Raw genomic sequence first — 26881 nt, forward strand, 5'->3', positions numbered from 1 at the left:
CCCACTTGCGCTCTCTCCCCGATAATAAATATTGAAAAAATAACTCTTTGGTATCATCTAATAAACAGTTCATAATTACACTTCTCCGATTTAAAAAAATCTCTCTACACATTTTTTTAAAGAATATTCAAATGAGTTTATGCTTTTGGTGGTTGTTTCTGTTAAGTCCCTTTTCATTCAAAGGCATCTCCTCATTAGCTTTCTCCCCATGCCACTGACTTGTGGTAAGTGCCCTACAGGTGATCATGTTCTGGATTTGTTTGCTTTCTTTCAATGTTATAATTGTTCCTTCTTTCCACATACTTCCTATAAATCGAAGTTAGTGCTTGGCATTTGATTTTATTCACATTCAAATTTTGGCCAGATTATTTCCTAGGTGGTCCTTTGTGTTTCCTACTGCATCACATGTGGAGGCACATCAGGTTGCCCCACTTGTTATAAAAACTGAGACTGATCAGTGGTTTCTGGTGATGACAGCCTGTTGCCTTCCATTGAAAAGTTCAGCATCAAACTGTTAAGTAATGGTTTCATCCATTAATGAGTATTGCTTGAATCAGTTTTTCATTTGGGTTAAAAAATGGTGATATTCTAATGTTATCATTCCTTTGGTGTTTATTAGCTGGGATACTTCTTTTTTTGTTGTTGCTATATACTCTTATTATTTATTTATTTATTTATTTATTATTTTTAAATTTACATCCAAGTTAGTTAGCATATAGTGCAACAATGATTTCAGGAGTAGATTCCTTCATGCCCCTTACCCATATAGCTCATCCCCCCTCCCACAATCCCTCTAGTAACCCTCTGTTTGTTCTCCATATTTAAGAGTCTCTTATGTTTTGTCCCCTCCCTGTTTTTATATTATTTTTGCTTCCTTTCCCTTATGTTCATCTGTTTTTTCTCTTAAAGTCCTCATATGAGTGAAGTCATATGATATTTGTCTTTCTCTGACTGACTAATTTCACTTAGCATGATACCCTCTAGTTCCACCCATGTAGCTGCAAATGGCAAGATTTCATTCTTTTTGATTGCCGAGTAATACTCCACTGTATGTATATGTGTGTGTGTGTGTATGTATGTATGTATGTATGTATGTTTATGTGTGTGTATATACTTGAGCATAAACTCCTTCAATATATACACACACATACATAGCATAATACCCTCTAGTGCCATCCATGTAGTTGTAAATGGGAAGATGTCATTCTTTTTGATTGCCAAGTAATACTCCATTATATACATATATATATATGTATATATATATGTATGTATATGTATATATATGTATGTATATGTGTGTGTATATATATATATATATATATATATACACACACACACCACATCTCCTTTACCCATTCAACCATCGATGGACATTTGGGCTCTTTCCATTCTTTGACTATTGTTGATAGTGCTGCTATAAAGATTGGGGTGCATGTGTCCCTTCAAAACAGCATACATGTATCCCTTGGATAAATACCTAGTAGTACAATTGCTGGGTTGTAGGGTAATTCAATTTTTAATGTTTTGAGGAAGCTTCATACTGTTTTCCAGAGTGGTTGCCCCAGCTTGCATTCCCACGAGCATTCCCTCTTTCTCCACATCCTCACCAATATCTGTTGTTGCCTGAGTTGTTAATGTTAGCCATTCTGATAGGTGTGAGGTGGTATCTCATTGTGGTTTTGATTTATATTTCCATGATGATGAGTGATGATGAGCATTTTGTCAGTTAGCCATCTGGATGTCTTCTTTGGAGAAGTGTCTATTCATGTCTTTTGCCCATTTCTCCAATGGATTATTTGCTTTTTGGGTATTGAGTCTAAGAAGTTCTTTATAGATTTTGGATACTAACCCTTTATCTGATATGTTGTTTGCAAATATCTTTTCCCATCTGTGGGTTGACTTTTAGTTTTGCTGATTGTTTCCTTCATTGTGCAGAAGCTTTTTATTTTGATGAGGTTCATTTTTGCTTTGGTTTCCTTTGCCTCTGGAGATGTGTTGAGTAAGAAGTTGCTGCGGCCAAGATCAAAGAGGTTTTTGCCTGCTTTCTCCTTGTGGATTTTGATGGCTTCCTGTCTTACATTGAGGTCTTTCATCCATTTTGAGTTTATTTTTGTGTATGGTGTAAGAAAGTGGTCCAGGTTCATTCTTCTGCATGTTGCTGTCCAGTTTTCCCACCAGCACCACTTGCTGAAGAGACTGTCTTTATTCCATTGGATATTCATTTCTGCTTTGTCAAAGATTAGTTGGCCATACGTTTGTGGGTCCATTTCTGGGTTCTCTATTCTGTTCCATTGATCTGAGTGTCTGTTTTTGTGCCATTACCTGGAATACTTCTATAAAGAAACACTTCCTCTTATATTAAATAGAACTTTCTTTCTTTCTTTCTTTCTTTCTTTCTTTCTTTCTTTCTTTCTTTCTTTCTTTCTTTCTTCTTTCTTTTTACAAGAGAACAAATCTATACCTTTATGTATTTACTTTTCAGTTAGTTTAAATCCTTGAGGGGGACATCATCACACGGATTCTGTGGCCAATAGCTTTAGCGGGCAGGTTGCTTCGGAATTTGGCATGAACCATGCCATTGTTTCCAGGAGCACGAGGTACTTCTTCCCAGATTCCTCTGATTTTATTCGGTTTGCCACCAGGAGTCACTGTGTTGTTGTTTGCTTTGTATACATAAACACATCTCTTGCTGAGATAGAATTCAGTTTCCTCTTGAGCATAAACTCCTTCAATTTTAAGAAGAGCTTAAATTCTGGTTCCAGAGACCCCACTTATAGCCACCAAAAATGGCTTTGGACCACAAACTTACAGACATATTTGTCGTTTTAGGAGTCCTGTTCTCAGTAGGCCTCCACAGGTTTCAACATGATGGAAAGAGCTTGAATAGAACTTTCATAAATATTTTAATACAATATAAAGGAAATATGATATTTTTTATTTCTATGAATGTATCTATGTTTATCTTCAGATTCAACATTTAGATTTACGATGGAGTGTTGGAGACTTACCTTATCATGAGTTCAACTACACATTAATATTAGAATTTCAAATATGCATTAAAAGAGAATCTAGCCTTGTCACTTGGTATAGTGTTTTCCTCTGATTCCATTTTTAGAACTGTTTTAACTTTTTGCAAATCTATCACTTTTCCCCCTCTAAGATGCAAGGTGAAAAGCAATCATCCTTAGCTTATTGCCATAACGCTTATACAAAGTGATATGGAAACCAGATTAATTGGTTAGATTAGCATCTATCATTTTTCTCTTTTGTCTCCCAGCTGTCTTCTCATAGAGGGAAATATCCAGCATTTTTGCACCACTGCTTCTAAAACAGCTCTGCTAACAGATGGTGACTTGAAGGAATACCATAGTTCATCATTAAATGTGGATGTCAAAATTTCTGAACATGTTGTGAGGAAATTGTTTAATTTTTTCCATTCTTAGGTGCTAACTCAGTTAAGAAAGTGCTGTAGGTCAGTGCTAGGAGCATCTTAGGGAAAGAAGTGTGAAAAATATGCCACACCTCTGTTCAGAGACCTGATTTTATGATCCCAGCAAGTGCTGTCATTCATCCCTTGCGTGACTGAAGACACACTTTGAAGAAACTTCACTGTTCTTTGGAATCACCAATGTCCTTAAAGCAGGTGAATGGATGAGTGTTTGAAATGTTCAATGATGTCATGGATAAATGATATTGGAGATAAGACAATGCTCTACAAAAACTTTTTAGTGCATGACGGTAAATTATCAAAAGTCAAGTGAATGACCTTTTAAAGAAATGAAATGCTTCCAGATAAATAAAAGGCTTTAAAATGAAAGTTTATGGATATTAACTGCATTGCTTACTTTTGTGGCAGTGTTCTGCTCTTCCTAATTATCTGAGCTTCAATCATACTGGCCATTTGTGGGTCCTCAAATATGTCAGGCATTTTGTCTCATGGCTTTTGTGCATACTGTTTCTTTAGCTTAAAAGAAAGATGGTTTTGTCCAAAGCATGGTTTTTTCCCACATTTTATTTAGGTCAAATGTCACTTCCTTGGAAGTGGTAAGGTATTCCCTTACCTTATTCTATTCCCCTGCTTTATTGTTCTTTATAACACTCAAAATCCTTCACTTGCTTATTTGTTGAATGTCTTTTCCACGAGAATGTGAGTTCTGTGAAAATGTTTGCTGTATGCACCGGAGTTAGGAAAGTGCCTGGAACCTGGCTAGCACATGTATGAGTTTGAATTGTCTTTTGATTCTGAGTTCCAAAAAATGCAGCCAAGGGAGCCTTTAACTATAAGGACATTTACCTACACTTTACAAGACTGCTGAGTGTTGACTGTCACAAGGTTAGAGTGGACTTTTCCCTCTATATCTGCACTGCCATCTTTCATGTGTTGTTCTTTGGTCCTTAGGTTTTTTGACTGTCAGACACAAGATGGCTGCCTCAGTTCTAGGCATTATGTTTATAATCTAGGCAAAAAGAGAAGGAAAGGGGTGACACTAGCAACCTTTGTCACTTTTATCAGGCAGTGGAGATGTTTCTACAGACTCCCAGGTGACTTTTGCTTACATGTTATTGAACAGAATTGTGTCATATAGCCACTCCTAGCTGAAAAGAAGGAGTCTGGAAGGTAAATATTAAAAATGTCCAAATGCTTTAGCAGAGGTAAGCAAAGGGGAAGAGGGTCTTGGGAATGGCCTATGGGATAGCTAGCTAATAGCATCTACCACAGTAGTCAACAAAAATTCATTGAATGAATGTTAGTCAAAATGATAAGAGCAGGAGTGTAGTAAACGGCTAAATTCCTGTTCATCAATATTAACTTCTTTAAGGAACTTGGATTTTTGGACAGTTAACTAAACCTAAGGAGAGCATAAGTATAGAATCAAATACAATGAAAAAAGCAAATGAAAGAAAATGATAAAAATGATAAAAGTGGGTAGCCATCATTTATTAAGGGCAAAACTTCCTCATAAAATTTCATAATTTAAACTATTAATTAGCTCAGGGAGGTCATACAGCCTAGTGATTAAATGAATCAGTAAACCTAAGTTTGAATTTTAGCTCATCTGGGTGAGTTGCTTAATTTTTCCAAGCCTCGGTTTTTTCATCATTAAAATGAAGATAATGAAGTAAGTCTTCAATTAGAAAATCCATGTGAACTAGGAGAGCCTAGCACTTAGCACTTTACTGAAAAAAGCCCAAAATTTACATATAAAACTAAGTAAAAAATACATGCAATTACTCAGATTTACTTTTCACAATCTTAACTATTCTTTAGAAAATAGTATTCCGTTTGGTGTGGTACTTAGCCTTTTTAACCTCTCAAATAAAATCTGGTCATATTTCCATATTCCTCGTATGCTTACTTTCAAAATGGCAAAAAACACTTGAGTAGATTATTGGACAGTCTCTTAAGGTAATTCTGCTTAAAAGAACAAATGGCTTGAATAGTTTAAATTATGAAATTTTATGAGACTAATACAAAACTGTAGTCTGTCATTAGTTTTTTGTGGTTCATTAGTTACAGTGCTTAGAAGTTGAATGCCACCTGGGTAAGGACGCATTAGATTATTTTCTGCAGGCATGTCTATCTTGATATAGTGCTGACTCTGTTATTCTTGCATCTAATGTATTCAAGTTGGCGTAGAAATGAAAGACATAATTCTCATTACATGTGCTAAGCCAGGCAGCAAGGGAAACAAGCCTGACTAAATGCTTGGATTTCACCCAATGGTGCAGCAAACTAATGTTGTTTCTGAAAATGAAAACTGTGTCTGTATTTGTCAGCTGGAAATGTCCAGGGCTTTGGAGAAAGTATGCAATAAATGGAGGACATTGTTCACGAAGTTAAACCCCTTTAACTCAAAGGCATTGAAATGAAGTTCTCTGTGAATAATAAAGGTGCTTGTGTTAATAACATAGAACACTTTGGTGATTTTATGCTGAAGGACACATTGTATGACATTTTTATTTTAACATGATGCATTCCTTGGCAGCAGCAGCTAATAAAATTAGATTTTTTTTTAAGTTTCAGAAACTGTTCAAATAGCTCTTGCAGGTCAATTGCATTGTCTGTAGTTTAAAAATTGGCATCTTTAAGGATTTCAGTTGTCTTTCTTTATTATAAACTTTGAACTTGACAGATCTTTTCTGTGATTAAAAAAGTTAACCCACTGTATTTTGGTTAGATTCACTCTTATTTTAAGTACTAACCTGATTTTGAAGTAATCACTTCACAATTCCACATTTCTATTTCCTTCTCTGCTTAAAGCTTTCCAACCTTGTTTCTCACTATCTTGTTCTCCATTCAGTAAGCTTGTAAAATGCATGATTATTTATTAGAATATGTGATGGGTCAAATGCCTGTTATTAATAATTACCTATTATAAAGTTGTAGGTTTTATTTATGATATTACAATGAAAACTGATTTCCATAAAAATTCTTTGTATTTCCTTCAAATATGGAACAATCTCACAAATGAATATTGTGTGAGAATAATTAACTGTGCATTAAGTAGCTGATGCTGGCAATAGGATTAAGACTACCTATTTCTTCAGGCAATTTTCATCTCATATTAATTTAATAAATCTTTCTTTTAATGTACCTAAAACTCTTTTCCTAAATAAAGTGTTCTGGGGTTTCATGCATAATTACTAACACAATGAACATTTCTATCTAGAAAATGGGAAAGACACAAATGTTCTTTGACGTGTGTGAAAAGAGTCCCAAATTTTATCTTTCATGGAATAAAGTGTTCACGGAATTATCATTACTGGTTGCCCATTCATTCTGGAAGGTTCTGAGTAAGTAAATGGAGTAAATGATTAAAGTGACTCATTACACGCCACTTTATGGAGTTTATTGAAAGTTAGGATCAACATAATTCCACTATGTCTGACTTTCAGTTGGGGCCTTTGGTGTGAAGGATTGTAGGGATTAATATGACTTTTGTAGTAGTACGTCTACACACTTAGAATTCAATAGTATTTTGTCAATGCTTCCAAAATCTATATTTCATGGTCAGGTTTAGGAATGGTTGTTAGGACTCAGGCCAGGCACATATTTAGTCACCTTTATTCAATCAACAAACACTTATTGAGCATCTACATTCATCTATGGACTCTACTGAACCTGGCACTCTTCTACGATTTCTCCCATCTATGCTTTCTCATTGTGAATTCATGGAGTGTTTATTTGGGAACTTGTGGTAAATTGTGCCTGAGTCCCACGCTTTAGTCTCTTCTCCCTTAACTCCACTGATAGGACAGTCACAGGAAGGAACTGGTAAAAATTATTGTAGATGGTAAGAACATGAGTTTTGAGATCAAATACTTTTTGCAGGTTTGAGGATTTCGGAGTTCCATTTCAATTCTTATTTAACATTTTGAGAAATATGCGTGTGCCTAGAATCTGCTGTAATTTAAGTACTCAAGAAAAAATAAAGCTAAAAAAATCAGAATGCCAATATCCTTCACAATCTCTTTTTTTGTTTATAGCCGTTTGCAGCAGCTATGTCAAAGCTCTGCCCCACCACATCTTATCTCCTCTGGCTCATGACCTTAGAGAATGCTTCTTGACTCTGCCGCAGTGACCTAATCATCTGCTTTGGGATCCTTTGCAGCCACTTTCCTTCAGATGCAGTTGTTGCTTTCTTCAACCCAGAGTTATCCTTTCTTCCCCGAGCTCACGTTCACATGGACCCATATTTCTATTTTCATGGCAACCATGGTCTGGGACAAAGACCTGGGCCTTCTCCTTGTCCTTGTGGGTACATATCAGCCCCCAAATAAGCCTACAATGATGAACATAAATTAGAAAATGTATTTATTATGTACTTTTTGTGACTAAGAAAAAAATTTGATGAATTCAAATATTACTTCAATGATTGACATTACTCTGGTGAGGTATTTAGGCTTTACCAGATTTTTTGGTACTTACCTTACAGATTGGAAGAGCTTAAAGAAAACATTTAATCGTAAAACATCTTATCTAAAATTTTAATATCTCTCCATCAATTCTGAAAAGAGAGTCTTTTAGAAAATGGCCTACCTGTAGTTTGTCTATGTGTGCCAAAGTCTATTAAAATGACATCAGGAATAAGCACGAGGAGCCAAGTTTCCAAAGGCTTGTTTTTGTGCAGTATGAGCCAAAACACAGTCTTTTAAAATGAAACAGATTTATTTAATAATAGGATAAACAGAACAATAGGAGTCTCAGCAGGAGATAAGTAGAGAATGGTGGCAATGAACTGTATGATCACTTCGCCAAATGAAGGTTGATGATCTTACTAAATCACCAGTATCAATCAGTGTGGGAGCCATTATAATCTGTCACACTCCTGGAGAGGGAAAAAACCCTGTTAAGACATCCATCTGAAAGGGATGTTGCTTACTTGCTGCATATCCTTTGGCCACAAAATATTGACTGCAATTGTCAGGGAACTACAGTGCTTTCTTGTTTACTTTTTTATAACAGCTTTATTCAGATGTAATGTACATGCTGTAATGTTACCCATTAAAGTTTACAATTCAACCATTTTTATTATATTTACAGAGTTGTGCACAATTTTAGAATATTTTCATTACCCCATATAGAAACTCTGTACCAATGTAGCAGTCATTCCCCATTTCCTGCCAATGTTCCAGCCCTATACAATTACTAAATCTACTTTCTGTCTGTATAGATTTACTTATTCTGGAAAATTCCTTATAACAGAACCATGCAATATGTGGTCTTTTGGGACTAGCTTCTTTAACATAATGTTTTCAAGGTGTTAGTAGAAGCTAAACCTGAGCAGTGGAAGGAACGCCACTGACAGAGTCCCAAGTCCTTGAGGGGGAAAGATAGAGACGTGAGCTGGAGGCAAGGACCGTGATAAATAAAGTATACATTAAAAGGCCGGAAGCAAAATCCTGACCTTGTGGATTCCAAAACCTTGGGGCTGACAGATCAAGAGCTACCTCTACTCTAGGGTAACCCCTAGACTCATTATAATGCATTTGCATCACAGGCACAGATCCCCGCCCTCCCCACCCAACATTGAGAAACCACCCACTGTACTTCACTTCTCCAAGCAGCCCTGAGAGACCCAATTATATCCAATTCCCAAACAACCTATGGCCCAGTCCCATTTCGCAGATCCTGCCAGCTCTCCCACCTGGAGAGTATACTTTCTTTTAATAAACGGCTCTGTGCTTGCTACTTTCCTTCTGGGCCATCTTTATTCCAAGTGAGGATCCCCTAAATCTCATGGGGAATCCAAGGACTGAGACTCCATTCACACAACGCTGGCACTCTTTCATCCATCCCTGACAAAGGGTCATCATGGTGTAGCATAAATTTGCAGTTTATTCCTTTTTATTGCCGAATAATATTCTATTGTGTGGATATATCACATTTTACTTATTCATCATTTGATGAATGTGGATGTAAATGATGAACAGAGATATATTCTTTCTGTAGTAAATTGAAGCAAATGTTTTAAGTTGTGCTGTAGCTTGTACAGAAAGTGAAATGGTTGAGCAAAAGAGTGGAAAATTGGAACCTGAGTTGTAAAAAGTCAATGGATTTTTTTTTTTTTGCAAAAACAAATGTCTAATACTTCATTTTAAATCTTCTGCAATGTTGATTATGTTCTCCCCTTCACTCTTACCTCCAACTGTCTGTTGAAAGTCAGTCACTGGCGGCTGACTCATGTGTTGAGAGTAGGTGGAAGAAATCAGAGAGACAGGCTGTATCCCTTGTTTGGGTTGACAGCATTGAACAGACTTATGGTAATCATAGAAAGCAGAGAAGAGAACAAGAATTCAGATGCAAGAAATGATTCAGAGGCACCTTAAAGGAAACTAAGCCTCTCAGACTTCACAGAACTCTTAGGGAGGACACTGGAAACCCCAAAGGCCACGAACAAGAGTTCTGATGGTATTCATCTCCACTTTTAGGTGCAGGGGACCCCTATCTGACATGCTTTGCTATGAAATATGACCAAAGTTTTAAAAAAACATTTATAAGTAAATGGGTCATTTAAAAAAAATCGTGGTTTTGGTTTTTTTTTTTCTTTCTTTTTTGAGTAGATGATCTTGTTTGGCTTTGAGCATGCATAGGCCTGGATTTGGTTTAGGAAGAGTATGAATAAATGCAAGGAGAACAAAGATAGTATTCAAGTGTTCATATTTAAAAATAAGATTTTGCAGATTTAAAAGCTAAGCTATTATCTTCAGAAAGGATTCTCTAAATTCATTTATCTTTCTTTTTAACTTATCATAATCTAGGTCTGTGACTTATCTCTCTATATACAACTATTATCTATTATTAAAGCATATCATAGTTCTGATACGAATCAAATTTTCCTTACCAGGTATTTTGAAACTTTGTGGGGATGTACCCAAGGAAAACCTTGGCTCCACTTTGTTCTGTCATTATATTTTCCTCTTCAATTTACTAATTGTTGTCCCTAGCTGTCTAGAGCCTAAAGAAACAGGTGGCTGGCAGTGCTGGTGTCCTGGGTATGAGAGGGGAATTTCATTTTTTTTTTAAGTTTTTTTTAATTTGTTTTTGAGAGAGAGTAAGCGAGAGCGAGTGCGTGCATGTGGGAGCTAACAGGGGAAGGGCAGAAAGAGAGGGAGAGAATCCTGAGCAGGCTCAGCGCTGTCAGCACAGAACCTGATGTGGGGCTCAAACCCACAAACCGTGAGATAATGATCTGAGCCGAAACCAGAGTAGACGCTTATGCTTAACTGACTGAACCACCCTGGTGTTCTGAGAAGGGAGTTGCTTTTCTTTTCTTTTCTTTTCTTTTCTTTTCTTTTCTTTTCTTTTCTTTTCTTTTCTCTTCTCTTCTCTTCTCTTCTCTTCTCTTCTCTTCTCTTCTCTTCTCTTTTTTCTTTTCTTCTCTTTTCTTTTCCAAGTGTATTTATTTGTTTTGAGAGAAGAGAGTACAAGCAGGGGTGGGCCATAGAGAAAGGGAGAGAGAGGAATCCCAAGCAGGCTCCACACTGACAGCACGATGCGGAGCTCAAACTCACGAACCCGTGAGATCATGACCTGAGCTGAAAACAAGAGTTAGCTGCTTAACCGATTGAGCCACCCAGGCAACCCTTTCTTCTTCTTCTTTTTCTTTCTTCTTCTTCTTCTTCTTCTTCTTCTTCTTCTCCTCCTCCTCCTACTTCACCTCCTCCTCCTCCTTCTTCTTCTTCTTCTCCTCCTCTCCTCCTCCTCCTCCTCTTCCTCCTCCTCCTTCTTTTTAATGTTTATTTATATTTGAGAGAGAGAATGCAAGCATGGGAGGGGCAGAGAGAGAGAGAGAGAGAGAGATAGAGAAAGAATCTGAAGCTGCCTTCAAGCTCTGAGCTGTCAGCACAGAGCCCTACTAGGGCTAGAACCCAGGAGCCGTGAAATCATGACCTGATTGGACACTTAACCTACTGAGCCCCCCAGCACCGCAGCCCCCACTCCCAGAAGGGAATTTCAAATGAAATACCCTTTCCATTCCAAGGACTGACTCTTCGTTTCCAGAATAGCTTGACCTATTATTCTGAGATATTAATTAGACTTTTTACTTTAGATTGCATTTCTGCCTTGTATTATTTTTTATCCATCTAGGATAAGTTTTTTCCATCTCACCCTGGTAGTTTTCATTAGATATCTGTTGAGTTTTGTTGCGCATTCATATTTGGAAACAGGAGTATATGGATTCATATAAATACCTGGTATGAATCTCTTTTGTAAAAGGTATATCTTTAATAATGGGATATAAGACTTTAGGCTGCAGTGGTGGCAATTGATAGGCTAGCTTGGAACTGTCACAATTTTCAAAGCAGTGGAGATTTTACTGGGGCTGATATGGTAGTGATTGTATTGGTTTGTTCAGCTACCATAACAAAGCACCACAGAAGGCTGACTTAAACAACAGAAATCTATTTTTCACAGTCCTGGAGGCTAGATGTCTGAGATCAAGGTGTTGGCAAGGTTGCTTTCTTCTGAGGTCTCTCTCCTTGGCTTGTAGATGGCCTTCTTTCCCCTTTTCCTTAACGTGGTTTTTTCCTCTACGTCTGTGTCTTGATTTCCTCTTCCTATAAGGACAGTCCTATTGGATTAGGGATCACCCATAATCTTAACCGAATTACATCTTTAAGACCCTATCTCCAAATACAGTCACATTCTGAAGTACTAGGGTTAGGTTTTCAACATATGGGTTTGGGAGGGACACAACTGAACCCGTAACAGTGATCTTGACTGAGTTTTTCCTCCCAAGACAAACTGTCATCCTTGTTTTATTCTTGGGTACCTTAACTTATTTTGGGATTCTTGCAGACCTTGCTCTGCCTATGGTCCCCCAGCCCAAACACTCTAACTAATAATCCTTCCCAAACAAATCTACAACACTGTTTTTAGTGGAAAGTTCTTGCAGCTCCAGCTGGATGAATACTACAGCCCTTCAGAATGTGTATCTGTTTCAACAAAAAGCCCCCATTACAGCCTCCTCACTTATGTAAGTTGAACTGCTTTGGTTTTGGAAGACTGGGTTTATAAATATAATTCCTTTCTCTTTCCATCTTCCAGAAATTTTGTGAAAATACCAGATTTCCATTAGAAAACATTTCTTGACTTCACAGGGCCATGGGTTTTGTCTTCTTCTTCTTCTTCTTTTTTATTTGTTTACCTTTGTAATTTCAAAGGGAATTTGGGAGGGAGAAGAGGAATACGTTTGCTTTGTATGGCACATTGAACTAGAAGTTAACTATAAAATTTTAAACTATTATATTTTTATTTTCCATTTGTGGCTTATACGTATGTTGGCATATGTGGCAATGTTACATACGTTGTTTTTTTTATTAAAAATTTTTTAATGTTCATTTATTTTTGAGAGAGAGAGAGAGAGAGAGACAGAATTTGAGTGGGGAAGGGACAGAAAGAGAGAGGGAGACACAGAGTCTGAAACAGACTTCAGGCTCTGAGCTGTCAGCACAGAGCCGGACGCGGGGCTCAAACTCACTAATCATGAGATCATGACCTAAGCTGAAGTCGGATGCTTAACCGATTGAGCCACCCAGGTGCCCAACATATGTTATTTCTTAATCCTTGGGACAATCTTTTTTTTTTTTTTTTTTTTGGGACAATCTTGAGAGTTAGCTATGACCTGGCTTGACCTCCTGGATTCCTGGAGATCTTCATTGACATATTAAAGGTGATGACCATGATGGTACTCATATCATATTTTACGGTACAAAGAGATCAGGTATGTAATTTGGATTACAAATTACATGGCTGGCTCATAGCAGATTCTCTGAAAATATTAGTTTATTTGTCCAGTATTTTTAAGCTTCAGGCAACTATGTCCACAGCATAATTATGCAATTAGGGCAAACTGCAATGTCCATTCATTTTCCTTCCTGAAGTGCTTTTGTGTATAGTTCCCTATGCTACTGGCTTATTTTCAGGTTACTAGTATGTAAAATTCCTCTCTTAAGGATTCACTTATATTAAAAATATTAATTATATTATATTTTCATATATTTATATTATATGTTAAAATATTAAAAATTCTGAGATTGGTTCCTGCAAGACATTGTTCAACAGAGTATGTTCAAATGTTTTTTCCTTATACAAATATATCCCTTTCAGTTGACTAAATGTATTGTTTGTGGGCATTAAACATAAGGGAAAAAATGTCCTATTTTAGTATTTTTTAAGAAAATCATATTTAATTCATACGGTTTCAATGTTCAGGGATCTTGCAGAATTGAGAATTGTGGACTCATAGTGCAATAAAATCCTTATAATGCCCCTGTGCCATTTTTGTTTCATTTGTCTCTTTTGCTTTTTTCTCTATTACCCTTTATTGTCTGATGTGTCTCTTGGGCTTGAATTACAAATATGAGTGTACAGTGTGGATTTGGTGCATCAGATATTTTTATGTGTCCAAGTCACTGATCTGTTGCGATATGTGACTGGTATTTCCAGACCAGTTCCTAATCCTAGGTGAGGGAGAGATCTACGTTCAGGGTCGTTGAATTTCACAAGAATGGAGAATTGGATGAAAGCTCAAAGCACATTATCTGCTAGTTTTTAAAACCCTGAGAATTTCAAGGGAAACATAATCCATATGTATCTCATCTGTTTACAACTTTCCTTATCAAAATATTATGCTGTTGAGCTCAGAGGTGCCCAGGATGTCAGTTAAGCCTTTTGAAGACTCCTCACTTAATTATGTAACTGGATATCATGTTTTGGCATGGGAAAGAGGCCATGTCCCTTCTAAGTTCTCTGTCTTTCAACATTTAGTTGTCTTTATCATCCCCAAATCAAGGGATTTAAAACAGATTTATTTTTATGTTATTATGAAAAATGAGCTAATGGTATTATAGGTATATAAATAAGAAAAGAGAGAGAGACTCTCACTGCTGTGTTGACTTGGAATCTTAAGGGGAAAGGAGAAGGCTGTAGAAAAAAATAATTTTCCTTTATTTCTAAACGAATAACTTAATTTTTCAATTTCTAGGGACGTAGCTTTTATTGAAGTTGGAGGATCTTATTTAATAAGTGGAAACAGTGCTAGAAGGACCTTAAAATTTTTATGGTAGAATCAACAAGAATTTGCCTATGTTACAATTCAAAACTGATTTGTAATAATTTGAATGCCCACCCCCACTTTATGGTCTCGGATGTTAAATGAGACATGAGCTGTAGATGAAAGATATCCTGTAGTCATTGGGATTGCTTCCAAAAGGATTCTCTCATATCCGCTGTATCTTACTGCCAATACAAGTAAAAAATAAATCAGAAGTAGAATTCCAGGAAACTAGTGGTCAGCTTTCAAAGTTTTACTATAAGTTTAACCTACTCTTGCTACTTTTCTTATGCATAAATGATTTAAAATCTTTCAAATGGTAATGTAACATATGTGAAGGAGATAAATGGAACAAAGCTTGCTTTACATAGATGAAATTATGGTAAAAAGATATTACCTAAACTTTTAAATATAAAAATAAAATTCTCAATCATGTTGATAACTGTTTATCAGATGACTTTTGTAAAACTTTTTAACTTAGCTGTTTTATCCTGTGGAATAGTTCCTGTGTATGATTGTATTTACACTTCACAAAAATGGGTGTTATGGGTTAATGTTTTCACTTACTGTATTGTCCTACAAACTGTGTGCTCAAAAACTGTACCAGAAGAGATGCGATTTCAACTAAGTCAAATATTTTTTTTAGTCTGTTGTTTTTGGTGAAATTTTAAGACTTCCAATGATACAGAGTTCAATACAGAATTCATTTGTCTGACTCTCTTCTTGCATTCAGGCCTTCCCAGTTGTATATGAATTTTTATTTTGGCTCTGCTATGTGACTTTGGGCATTAAGCAACCTCTCTGAACCTGTTTCCTGACACATAAAAAAGAAGGATAAGAACTATATGCCTCACAGAGTGTTGTGAAGATTAAATACGATTTCCAGCGTATACCGCCTGGGTCATTGATGCTATTACTGGTGATGATGGCAACAAATTTCCCCATTAAGAATAACTTATTAAAAAATTAAAAAAAATTTTCAGTATAGTTCACACACAGTGTTACGTTGGTTTCAAGTGTACAACATAGTGATTCAGCTTCTTTATAAGTTATGCTGTGCTCTCCACAAGTGTAGTTAACCATCTGTTACCATACAATGCTATTATAATACCATTGACTATATTGCCTATGCTGTACCTTTTATTCTGTGACTTACTCATTCCATAACTGTAAACAAATATAGCTATATTTGTTTTATTGCTGGGGTACCTGGGTGGCTCAGTCAGTTAAGTGTCTGATTCTTGATTTCAGCTCAGGTCATGATCCCACGGTTCATGAGATTGAGCCCTGTGTTGGACTCTGCACTGATGGCACAGAGCCTGCTTGGGATACTCTTACCGTCTCTCTCTACCCCTCCCTGTCCATGCATGTGCCCGCACACTCTCTGTCTCTTTCTTTCTCTCAAAATAAATAAATAAATAAATAAACATAAAAAAATAAAGTTGTAAATAAAGTTTTTTTTGTTTATTATTTTTGGGAAAGAAAGAAAAACAGAGCATGAAGGGGAGGGGCAAAGAGAGAGGGAGACACAGAATCCGAAGTGGGCTCCAGGCTCTGAGCTGTCGGCACAGAGCCCAACACAGGGCTCGAACTCATGAACCATAGGATCATGACCTGAGCTGAAGTCAGACCTTAACCAACTGAGCCACCCAGCCGCCCCAAAGTAGTATTCGTTTTATTGCTGAATATACTGTTATCTGAAAGTCCTACCATTTATTGGAGAGCCAAGTTTTGCCTTCCTTTCCAGAGATTTTTTTTTTTTAGTAACTGTTAATTGTTCTTACTTTGTTGGTGATGTTTAAAAAATAGCTTCTATGATAAAATCAAGTTGAAATCAAATATAGATGGAAAGGTGATACCATTTTTAAGAGTATCATTTCCATATCTCTGGGCTGTAGCACAAAGTGTTCCCTGTCAATGTGGCATGAGTTCCACAAAGTTAGGGCCCTTTCCTCCTCTCATAACCAAAGGACGATTTAAAAGGAAGTGTTAAAGTGAGAATTTTTCTTTTTATAAAAGGAAAGGAAAAGAAAAATTGAATAAAAAATTGCTGCCAAGGGAGAAAGAGAATTGAAGAGCTGTGACAAATCTCTATGGGGTCCAGATTGTTGGCACAATGCAGAGAAGTTAGAGTGAATGGAACAATGGGAAAGTCATGAGCCTGAAGCTAATCACTTGGCTTCTGAACAAAATGGGGGAAGAACCAATATTTTAGAGAGGGTAGAAAGCCCAGGGAGCTGGTGCAGAAGTAAGTTCCTTTATTTAAGAACAAAAAGTCAAAGAGAATTAATAGATGATTTACTGGAACCTGTCTGGCATCTGAGAATGACTTACATGTTATAAAGAGGCTTCCTTTTCCAGATAGGTGAAACACGAAGCAATAAAAAATATTGCTTTTAAGAAAATATTTGATAGTATATTTTCAGCCTTTTGAACATATTATTTAATTTCCTTCACAATTATAAACACAGGGCTCTCTCTAAATCCAGTGAGTATCTCACTGAAGCTAAAGATGTGTTGTTTTCAGTACACCTAAATTGTATTAATTATAGTAGAGATGGGTGTGTATTTTTTTATTTTCCATTTCCTATTCTGTGGGAGAGGAGATGTGATAAAATCTTTAAATTATTGCACAATAGTAAATAAACATAACTGTTGTTTAAAAGGCTGCACTGCTATTAGCTAACTTGAAAGGTGTGCATATCTGCTATAAATCTGAGTTCTACGAGTGGAAGGTGTTTTGAAGGGGTCACAGTATAATATAGGGAAGTACAGGTTGAATGAAAGTTGAAGAATATCTAATGTACTAATGTCCCTAATGTACTATAAAGCCCCTTTCCTACAAAATTATTGAGTGAATTCCTTGCTGGATTTCAAAATCAGCATTGTTCAGCTGCCAATAAAGCAAGATTTTCATTATGCTAACATCTAAATAAAATAATTGGCAGGGGGTTGCACCTGGTGGCTCAGTTGGTTAAGCGTCCCACTTTGGCTCAGGTCACCATGAGGTTTGTGAATTTGAGCCTCACATTGGGCTCTCTGCCATCAGCACAGAGCCCGCTTCGGATCCTCTGTCCCCCTTGCTTTCTGCCACTGTCCCATTTGCGCTCACTCTACCTTTCAAAAAATAAATAAACACTGAAAAAATTAAAAAAACATAATTGGGAAAGGGTAGGTAAAGATGAGATTTAAGTATCTGACTAGGAAAGTGTAGGGAAAGTCAGTGCTGAAAATATCAGATTTAAAAGTGGTCTTTTTGTTGCTCAAGACAGAGTGCCCAAATTTAGTACCCCAATTTTTGTCATCGTCTTTATAGACTACTTTTCTCCTATTTATGGGCCAAAACAGAGGGCATGCTGGAGTAAGAAGAAAGAAAAAAGAGAAACCCAGTCAGTTCATGGCTACCTTATGCTATGCCAGACATAATCATAACTTAAGACTTAGTTGACCATTCAAAAAGTTTGCCATTCAATATTTTTGTTACCAAAAATATTTAACCACTAATTCCAAATAGGCACAACTCAATGTAAATAGATCAGGGACCTGGGATCCTGGATGGTGCCTGGCATCTGGTCTTTATGCTATATCTAACTCACTGCATAAATTGAAGTATATCACATAATGTAATTGGACCTCAGTTTCCCCATTTACAAAGTAAGTTGAATGAGGCATTCTTTATGATCTCTTTGAATTCTCAAATTCTCTGATTCTGTTTTTCATATTCAAAATGTTAGAAAGTGATTGTGATAGGCATGCCTGGGTGGCTTAGTCAGTTAAGTGTCCAATTTCTGATCTCAGCTCAGGTCATAATCTCATGGTTTGTGAGATAGAGCCCCTCATCGAGCTCTGTGCTGACAGTGCAGAGGCTGCTTGAGATTCTCTCTCTCCTCTCTCTGCCCCACGGACCCCCCCTCCCCCCACTGCTCATGCTCTTTCTCTCTCTCTCAAAATAAATAAATAAACTTAAAAAACATTATTTTTTAAAAGAAAGTTGTTGTGATAAATAAGGTACAAGTAAGACACTGTGGAATGTCAGAAGAAATTGCTTCTAATTTTGAGCTTCAGGGAATTCCTTGTAGATACTAATTTCATATGTGGAGATGAAGGAACATACCTTTAAGTCAGAAGGAACGGCAATGATATGAAGCAGAAAATGGTAAGGCTATTCCTGAGAACAAGTGGTTAAACTTCTCATGAGCCTTGTTCCTTTTCTTTTCAAGAGAGGCAACTTTTATTAAAAAAACACAAGCACAAAACAAAAGACCTCTCTAGCAAAAAAGTCTTAGGTAAATCAGAATCAAAGATCAAAATAAAAAGAAATTTTATTTCTGATATCTAAAAAAATATGATCTCATTGAGTAAAACTTGTGCAGCACAAAAATTATAAATATGGAAGTAAAACTCACATGTAATTCCAACATGCAGAGATAATTACTATTAATATTTTCATATCTTGGTGTACTTCCTTCTAATCTTTATTTTATGCATAAATATACATATATTTGTATAATTTTGCTCCTATTGTACACATGATTTCATTACCTATTTTAGGTCTTAATATATCATACAGGATGGTTCCTACCTGGCTCCTTTTTGGGAAAATATAATTCTGGGCTCCTTGGTCTGCTTTGTCAGGAATCAGCTTTGTCCTTAATGATACTCTAATCAGTCTCAGGAGAAAGTGCATGTTAAGGTTTGGTCATAATAGGAATATTTCTTAGGACAGGTATTTTTTTCCCTGGAGAATCTATTCATTTGGCATTATGTTCTAGATTGCTGGAGGGCAAGGGTGAGACTCTGGTACTGCCAGGGCACAGTATTAAACTTGACATGGAGTAAGCACTCATGTTTGCTGAACTGCACTTTCAGTGTAAATGATGCTTCCAGAGGAAGGACGAATGCAGAACATATTCTAGGGAAAACTTTTGTGCATTTGGCAATTCCCGATCAAAGGCACCATTTCCCTACTTGCTGGTATTTTCCTATGTATAGTATACATAGTATATATATATATATATATATAGTATAATATATATATAAAATATACTATCTAAACTATATATACATATATATAGTATATAGTACCTACAGCTAAATATATACATATATATATATATATATGTGTGTGTGTGTGTTTGTGTGTGTGTGCGTGTGCGTGTATATACATGGTATCTACTGTGTATATATACACACATATACTGTAAAATATAGGAAATATACAATAAAAAATCTATATCTATATCTATATAGTATATATATAGGAAAAACAACTTAGAGAAAAATGTTAAGTAAATAATAGGACACAAGAATGATGAGGATATGGCAAAAACTGTGAAGGTTGAACCTGAATGACAAATGTTTAGGAACACAACTCTACCAGATTTTCTGGACCAAGCAAAGAGTGTGAGTTCCTTTTGCACTTTCTTTTTCCTTTCCTGTGGGAAGAGGTACTCAGTATCTGTATGCGGATTATCCCAGATTGAAAATTTTCTTTGCATTCCAGGTTACTCCCATGTTACCATTCAGCAGATCTGAAGGGCTTGTTTTCAATCTCTTCTGAGGACTCAACCAGTTACAGTCAACATCTTTTCAAGCACCATTTGCTGTTCCCTTGTTTTTATTTGTTAATTATGATACTGTAATTGCATTTGCCTTTTCATCAAGAATTGACAAGTGTTCTATGGGAAAGCTGTGCTGATCTAGTAGTTTAAAGTATTTAGCAACATATTACAGAATCATAGGTTCTACTTTGTGCCCTCCATTTAGTAAGCTATTAGATTGGAATTAGACAGCTCTTCTATTGATAAAATGAAATAGATGATCTCTCTAAGGTTTCTTATAAGCTCTAAAAAATTTTTTATGTTCCTGGATGTCTGATTTCTTTGTTTCAATATACTATGAGGTTAAAGTTGTCCTCCTTTCTACTCTATGGTCAGCCATACCAAGCTACTTAGAGTTTTCACAAGTCACTGTGATTTGTGTGATTTCATTTTGCTCCATTTACCCTGATCTGTGAATATTAAATTGAAATCCCATAATTTCTATCTAGAGCACTGGTTTTAGATGTGAGACAATTAACAAGAATGCACAATCACCCTGCTCATTCTGTGCTATGGAAGGCTCATTCTTAAACTTTGATACAAATAGCAATCAGGGTTATAATTAACCCTGAAGTTTTTTTTTTTATTTTTTTTAACGTTTATTTATTTTGAGACAGAGAGAGACAGAGCATGAACGGGAGAGGTCAGTGAGGGAGGGGGACACAGAATCTGAAACAGGCTCCAGGCTCTGAGCTGTCAGCACAGAGCCCGACGCGGGGCTCGAACTCACGGACAGTGAGATCGTGACCTGAGCCGAAGTAGGACGCTTAACCGACTGAGCCACCCAGGGGCCCCAGAAGTTTTTTTTGTTTTTTTTTTTTAATGTTCATTTTTTTGAGAGAGAGACAGAGTGTGAGCAGAGGAGAGGCAAGAGAGGGGGAGGCACAGAATCTGAAGCAGGCTCCAGGCTCTGAGCTGTCAGCACAGAGCCAGATGCAGAGCTCAAGCCCATGAGCTGTGAGATCATGACCTCAGCCGAAGTTGGATGCTTAACTGACTGAACCACACAGGCACCCCCCAACCTTAAAAATTATAATTCCCTAGGAAGGATCTTCCAATTTCTACACTACTAAATCCAAAATGCTGACATGAAACTTTTGGTGTTATTCAATATGATTTTTTATGTGCACAGAAGATTATTCACCAGTTTATTTTTGGTTTAAAAATACATGATACCTAGTTTTTTTGTCAGCTTTTAAGTTTAGCTTACATATCCTATCAATTGGTTTGTACATTTAGAAAATGTGAATCACATGTAAAGATTCTTGATAATACTTTGTCTAATTTATATATATTCAAAACATAACAGTGCTTTTGTAATTTGATATACTTTATTTTCTTCATATATGTTCTTTTTGACTTAATACTCCCCAAACACTGTTTTTATAACTCTAATAATTCAAACGTGGAAATATGGTGAACCTAGAAGTTCAATGCTTTGTATAAACTTAGTAATATATTAACTTAAAATCAGTAGTCTAGGGGCACCTGGGTGGCACAGTAGGTTAAGCGTCCGACTTTGGCTCAGGTCACGATCTCGCGGTTTATGGTTTCAAGCCCGCATTGGCCTCTGTGCTGACAGCTCAGAGCTGGAGCCTGCTTTTGGATTCTGTGTCTCCCTCTCTCTCTCTGCCATCCTCCAGTAGCACTCTCTCTCTTCATTTCAAAAATGAATAAACATTAAAGTCATTAGTCTAAACCAATCATTATATATTTTAATTAGAATCATAAGACTGTCACTCTATTAGGCCTAATTCTTTTAAACATTAAAAAATACAGAAATAATTTTCATCCCTAGGATGAATCCTTGGTGTAAGAAAAAAAACGTGATTGGTTGGGAGAGACTCCAGGCTAATAATACCTCTCCTCCCTTTTTAAACTGAGGCTATGTAAAACAAAACAAAACAAAACAACAAACAAAACAAAACAAAACAAAACAAAACAAAACAAAACAAAAAAAAACAAAAAAAAACCTTTTAAAAAAAAAAAGATGTGTCTGGGTGGCTCAGTCAGTTGAGTGTCTGACTTCGGCTCAGGTCATGATCTCGCAATTTGTGAATTCGAGCCCCATGTCGGGCTCTGTGCTGACAGCTCAGAGCTTGGAGCCTGCTTCGGATTCTATGTCTCCTCTCTCTCTGCCCCTCCCCCACTTGTGCTCTGTCTCTCTCTGTCTCCCAAAAATAAATAAATGTAAAAAAAAAACCCAAAAAAACAAAAAAAAAAAGAACCTTTAAAGTGAGGCTATGTAGAAGCACATTGTCTAACTGAATTACTGGTCCTACACCAGGGCAATCCAGCAATTACTTCCCCCATTGTTCTTTAGAATAAACTAATTAGAAAAAAATATCAGGATGTACAAAATAATGAGAATGTTCTGTGTTTCCCAGACTCTTCTTGATGCTTACTAAATGACAATAAGATTGTAAAGGTTTATTTGCTCTAACAATAATTAGCTGATTTATACACTAAGATGTTGTTTTGGGGTATTCATGAAGGCATTGGTGGTGGCATTGGGTCTTCCTCTCTTACTATCCTACATGTTTGGAAGGTGGTTGATATGATTTGGATTTAGTCTGAGGTTGTGGAAGGAACTGGCTGACTTGAGGCAGAGACATTTCAGCCTTGATTATATAAGCATCAGGCTACCCAGCCGACTCTGTAATGCAACCATCTAGTCCATCAGAACACAACTCTTTGTCTAGATTGATTTTCCTTCTTTCTTACAGTTTTCTGTTCTTATTTATTATTTTAAGCCCTGTATTCTTTGATTTTGTTGTTGTTGTTGAAGAATCAACTTGAAAAATTTGTTCTTTTCTAATTTGGGACTAATTCACCCCCATTCCATCCCACCCCCTACCCTTCAGAGAAAATATTTTCTGTGTTTTACTTAGTAGTTTTGATGTCTTTGAATTCACATTGCATAAGCATAGGAAAAATAGGATGTCTATGTAAAACCTCAATTACACTGTATAAATTTACAACTTTCCTCTTAATTGGATAACATTTTTGTTCGAATAAAAGGTAAGGCTTCATTTCAAGGGCACTCTCTGGGTGATGCAGATTCTTGGATTCCTCTCTGTTTTGTTGAAATTCATTATGTGCCTGAATGACCTAAAGGGAGAATGGATGTTTTTATATTCCTCAATGGGTGTCAGTTGTAAATCAAGTTCAAGTAGCAAACAAAGCTCAAGTGAATGAACACAAGGGTGTCATCTATCAGTGGCATCTTCATTTTTGAGCTATTGTGCCATTCACAATAAAAGCAACAGACAGACACTGTTGTAAGCAAACACTGAATATCTTAGTTTAGTTCATTCATATTATTGTTGGATGTATCATTAACATAGGAGTGACCTGGAAAGGAGCCAGTTTCTCTGTTCTGTATCTAAAAATGGATCACTGTACTGCTGAGAATACTGTGAAAGCATTGTAGAAAATCATTTACTTTGGAAAGATACAGTCTAAAAGGTGAAAATCCTCACTCTAGGTATTAGACAGAAAATGATTGAGGACTTGTTTGCAAAGCCTCCTTGACTAAAGGACTAGTTTTCTTTCCCTGGTCTCTTTAACTAAATGATATTCTGCTCATTTTTTGGTGGGTATGTTCTTATTATGATATTAATAAGAATCAAAATAAACATGATCTTTATACCATTTTTTTTCCAGAAAAGACTCTTAGCTGTAAGAAAAGTAACCTGTTCAAATAGCTCAAGTGAAAAGGGAAATAGTGTTCACTGGAAAATATTAAGGCTTATGGAATCTGAGAAGAGTAAGTAAAGTGGAGATTCTAAATCTGAGGTCAAGACACTGAGCTTCCTTGCTCTGTATCTCTTTCTCTGTGGGTTTTGTCTCCATTCGTCTATCTCTGAGTCAGCTTCCTGAGCTTATTCATCTTGCACGGGGACCTATCTGGCCACCTCACATTGGCTTTACTAGATCTTTTATCTCAGATGTCTATATCTGATGGGCTCAGATAGCCAGTGCCATCAATTCCAAAATCCTTACAGGTAAATCTGATGGATATTAGTAATATACTGGTTGGACTTAGTTCAGGGTCGCATTCCTGACTAATGTTCTACAATTGTGGAGTAGGGCCATGTAGCCTAGCGGGTGGTAGCTGTAACGAAGTAGCTGTTGGATGAATAGGCTGTGAGAAGCATGTCTGTATAGGCTCCATGGTGTGTCTAGATCAACGGCCTTAAACTTTTTCCACCATGGTCCATAAGAAGAAATAATATTTTTTCATTTTATCCCAGCATTCATCAATGTGGTAAGTTTTTTTTCTTCCAAAGTTTGGGATAGTCTTTTTTGGAGCTTGGAATGTCATTCACCTTAATCAGAGGCAGACGGTGCAAAAATGAGCAGCAACAGTGGCAGACACCCAGCAGGCTCCATCCAGCAGGGCTACGTTAGGAAGCCTGCTCGCCTGCAGCAATACACAGGTACACGCACACATGCACGCATATGTGTTAATTCTTGAAGCAATACTTCCTCTTATTACGCGTGATACGCTCTAGCATTCCCTTTTCTATTTCTGTCTATCCCAGCTCATTCGTTAAATAAAGGCATGCTGCTCTGTCTCACTAAATTGATTTCATGCTCCACTAATGAGTTGCAACTTTAGTTTCAAAAGCACTGGTCTGTACTTTTCTTTATATTGTTTTCCTTTGTAGCACTTATTATAATTATAATTGGCTTCTCTGTTAAATTTTGTAGTTTCCTTTGTAGGAGATATCAGAATTAAATTGCCTTGTTTGTTAAATTGTAATCCACATTAAAGCAGAGACTGTGTCTGTCTTGTTTACTACTGCATTCCCAGCACCTAACAGGGTTCCTGGCACATAGTAGATGCTCAATTGAGTAAATATTGATGAATGAATAAGTGAAGACCCTAACAGATGGCACCCTTAATGGGCTCACCTGGTTCTTTGCAAGGAGATTCAGATACATATAAAACTGGCTAATCTGATATAGCCCTGCTGATAGAAAAAGCAGATGGAAAAGCCCAGCAAGAGACTCAGTGGAGCAAGGAGGGCAGGCCAAAGAGCAAGGTTCCATAGAGTCACCGACAGCTGCCTGAAATTCTTCCACCAGGGAAAATTTACTATGATAGGGGAAGAACCGGTGTCAGGTCTGAGCTCAGATATCCTGGTTTTTCATCTAACATGTATTCCACCATTTATGCCTTCTTGGTTAAATTTTCAAAATTTCATTTTTGGTATTTTCATTTTTATCTTTATAGCTCATCATAGGGAGAGACAGAGAAAGAACCACACAATATTTGGATATAAGATACCATGGTACCTGCTTTCCAATGAGACAAAAGACATCTGGTTGGGAGATTAATAGCACAGAGAGCTCTACTCCCTCTCTTCTTACTACCTCCTCCTGGCAAATCACTGACTCCATCACATCAAGATTCATTTAACTCACTTCTGCAATTTATGGCTCCTACTGGTCTCTAGCAGTTGTTTCAAGAGCTATTTCTTATAAATGGCTATTTTTAATGGTGTCACATGCTTTCTTTCCTGTTTGCCAAGAATCTGAATCTACAGGACAATTTAACAAATTACAATTACAGTGGTTTCATCTATAGGCCTATTGAATGATCCGGTACATAGCTGTATTTATATAAAAAGCAATTCATAGGGGCACCTGGGTGACTCAGTCGGTTAAGCGTCTAACTCACTCAGGTCATGATCTCATGGGTCATGGGTTTGAGCCCCTCATCAGGCTCTGTGCTCACAGCTCAGAGCCTGGAGCCTGCTTCAGATTCTGTGTCTCCCTTTCTCTGTGCCCCTCCCCCACTCATGCTCTGTCTCTCAAAAATAAATAAATGTCAAAAAATTTTAAAAAAAGGGAATTCATAGACTGATAAGCTTCCTATCATAGCTCTCTGGCATCCACAAAACAGGGCTGAGAGGACTATATTTTAACACTCAGACAGTTCCATATGCTCCAATATATTAATTTACAAGGTGAGAATACTACACTTTTCAAAACAGTCAACGTAATATTGAGTTAACACTACAAAGTACCATTTAATTCATTATACATATGATCTGATGTATAAATTAGCATCCATACATATTTACAATTTTGAGATGGAGAATTTATATCTTAGCTCAGTTGTTTGTTAACCCTTTTTAGTATGCTATGTGCATTTGCAGGCATAGTAGAGGGAGGAAGGAGTTTCCTTCTGCCATATTCACCCATTCCAGCTTTAATCAAATTAATATGTAAACACATGCAGCAGATATGAATTTTGTTCACAGTACTTGAATGAATGCAGTTCAAAGCTTTTGGGGAACAGTCTTTTGCTCCTCAGTTCAATCCCATTTGGATCCTTAAAGAGAGTGGCTCTACACATTTTGTGCCTACCTGAAGGTGGTGGTTTTGGCTGGGGCTGGAAAGCTTGGCCTCTAGTGTTCAATCTCCCTAGAACCATCATGAAGCAATTTTCACCTGAGGTCCTACCAATTCTCCAGGCACTCTTTGGGAGTAAGGTTCTTTTCTGCTCCATAGATAATCCACAAAACTGCCAATCTATCCTAAGACCTATTGGAAAAAATACCACCCCACATTATTATTTATTATTCAGAATGCAGTAAAACCTTGGTTTGTAAGCATAATTTGTTCTGGAACATGCTTGTAATCCAAAACACTTGCATATCAAAGTGAATTTCTCTGTAAGAAATAACAAAAACTCAGGTGATTTGT

At 36.8% G+C, this 26881-nt stretch overlaps 1 pseudogene; it reads right to left on the reverse strand.

Moving 5' to 3' along the window:
• Nucleotides 1–2436: 2436 nt before the first annotated feature.
• LOC115521272 lies at nt 2437–2815 on the reverse strand (annotated as a pseudogene).
• Nucleotides 2816–26881: the final 24066 nt, after the last annotated feature.

The sequence above is a fragment of the Lynx canadensis genome, chromosome C1 (assembly GCF_007474595.2).
Source record: "Lynx canadensis isolate LIC74 chromosome C1, mLynCan4.pri.v2, whole genome shotgun sequence".
Taxonomy (NCBI): domain Eukaryota; kingdom Metazoa; phylum Chordata; class Mammalia; order Carnivora; family Felidae; genus Lynx; species Lynx canadensis.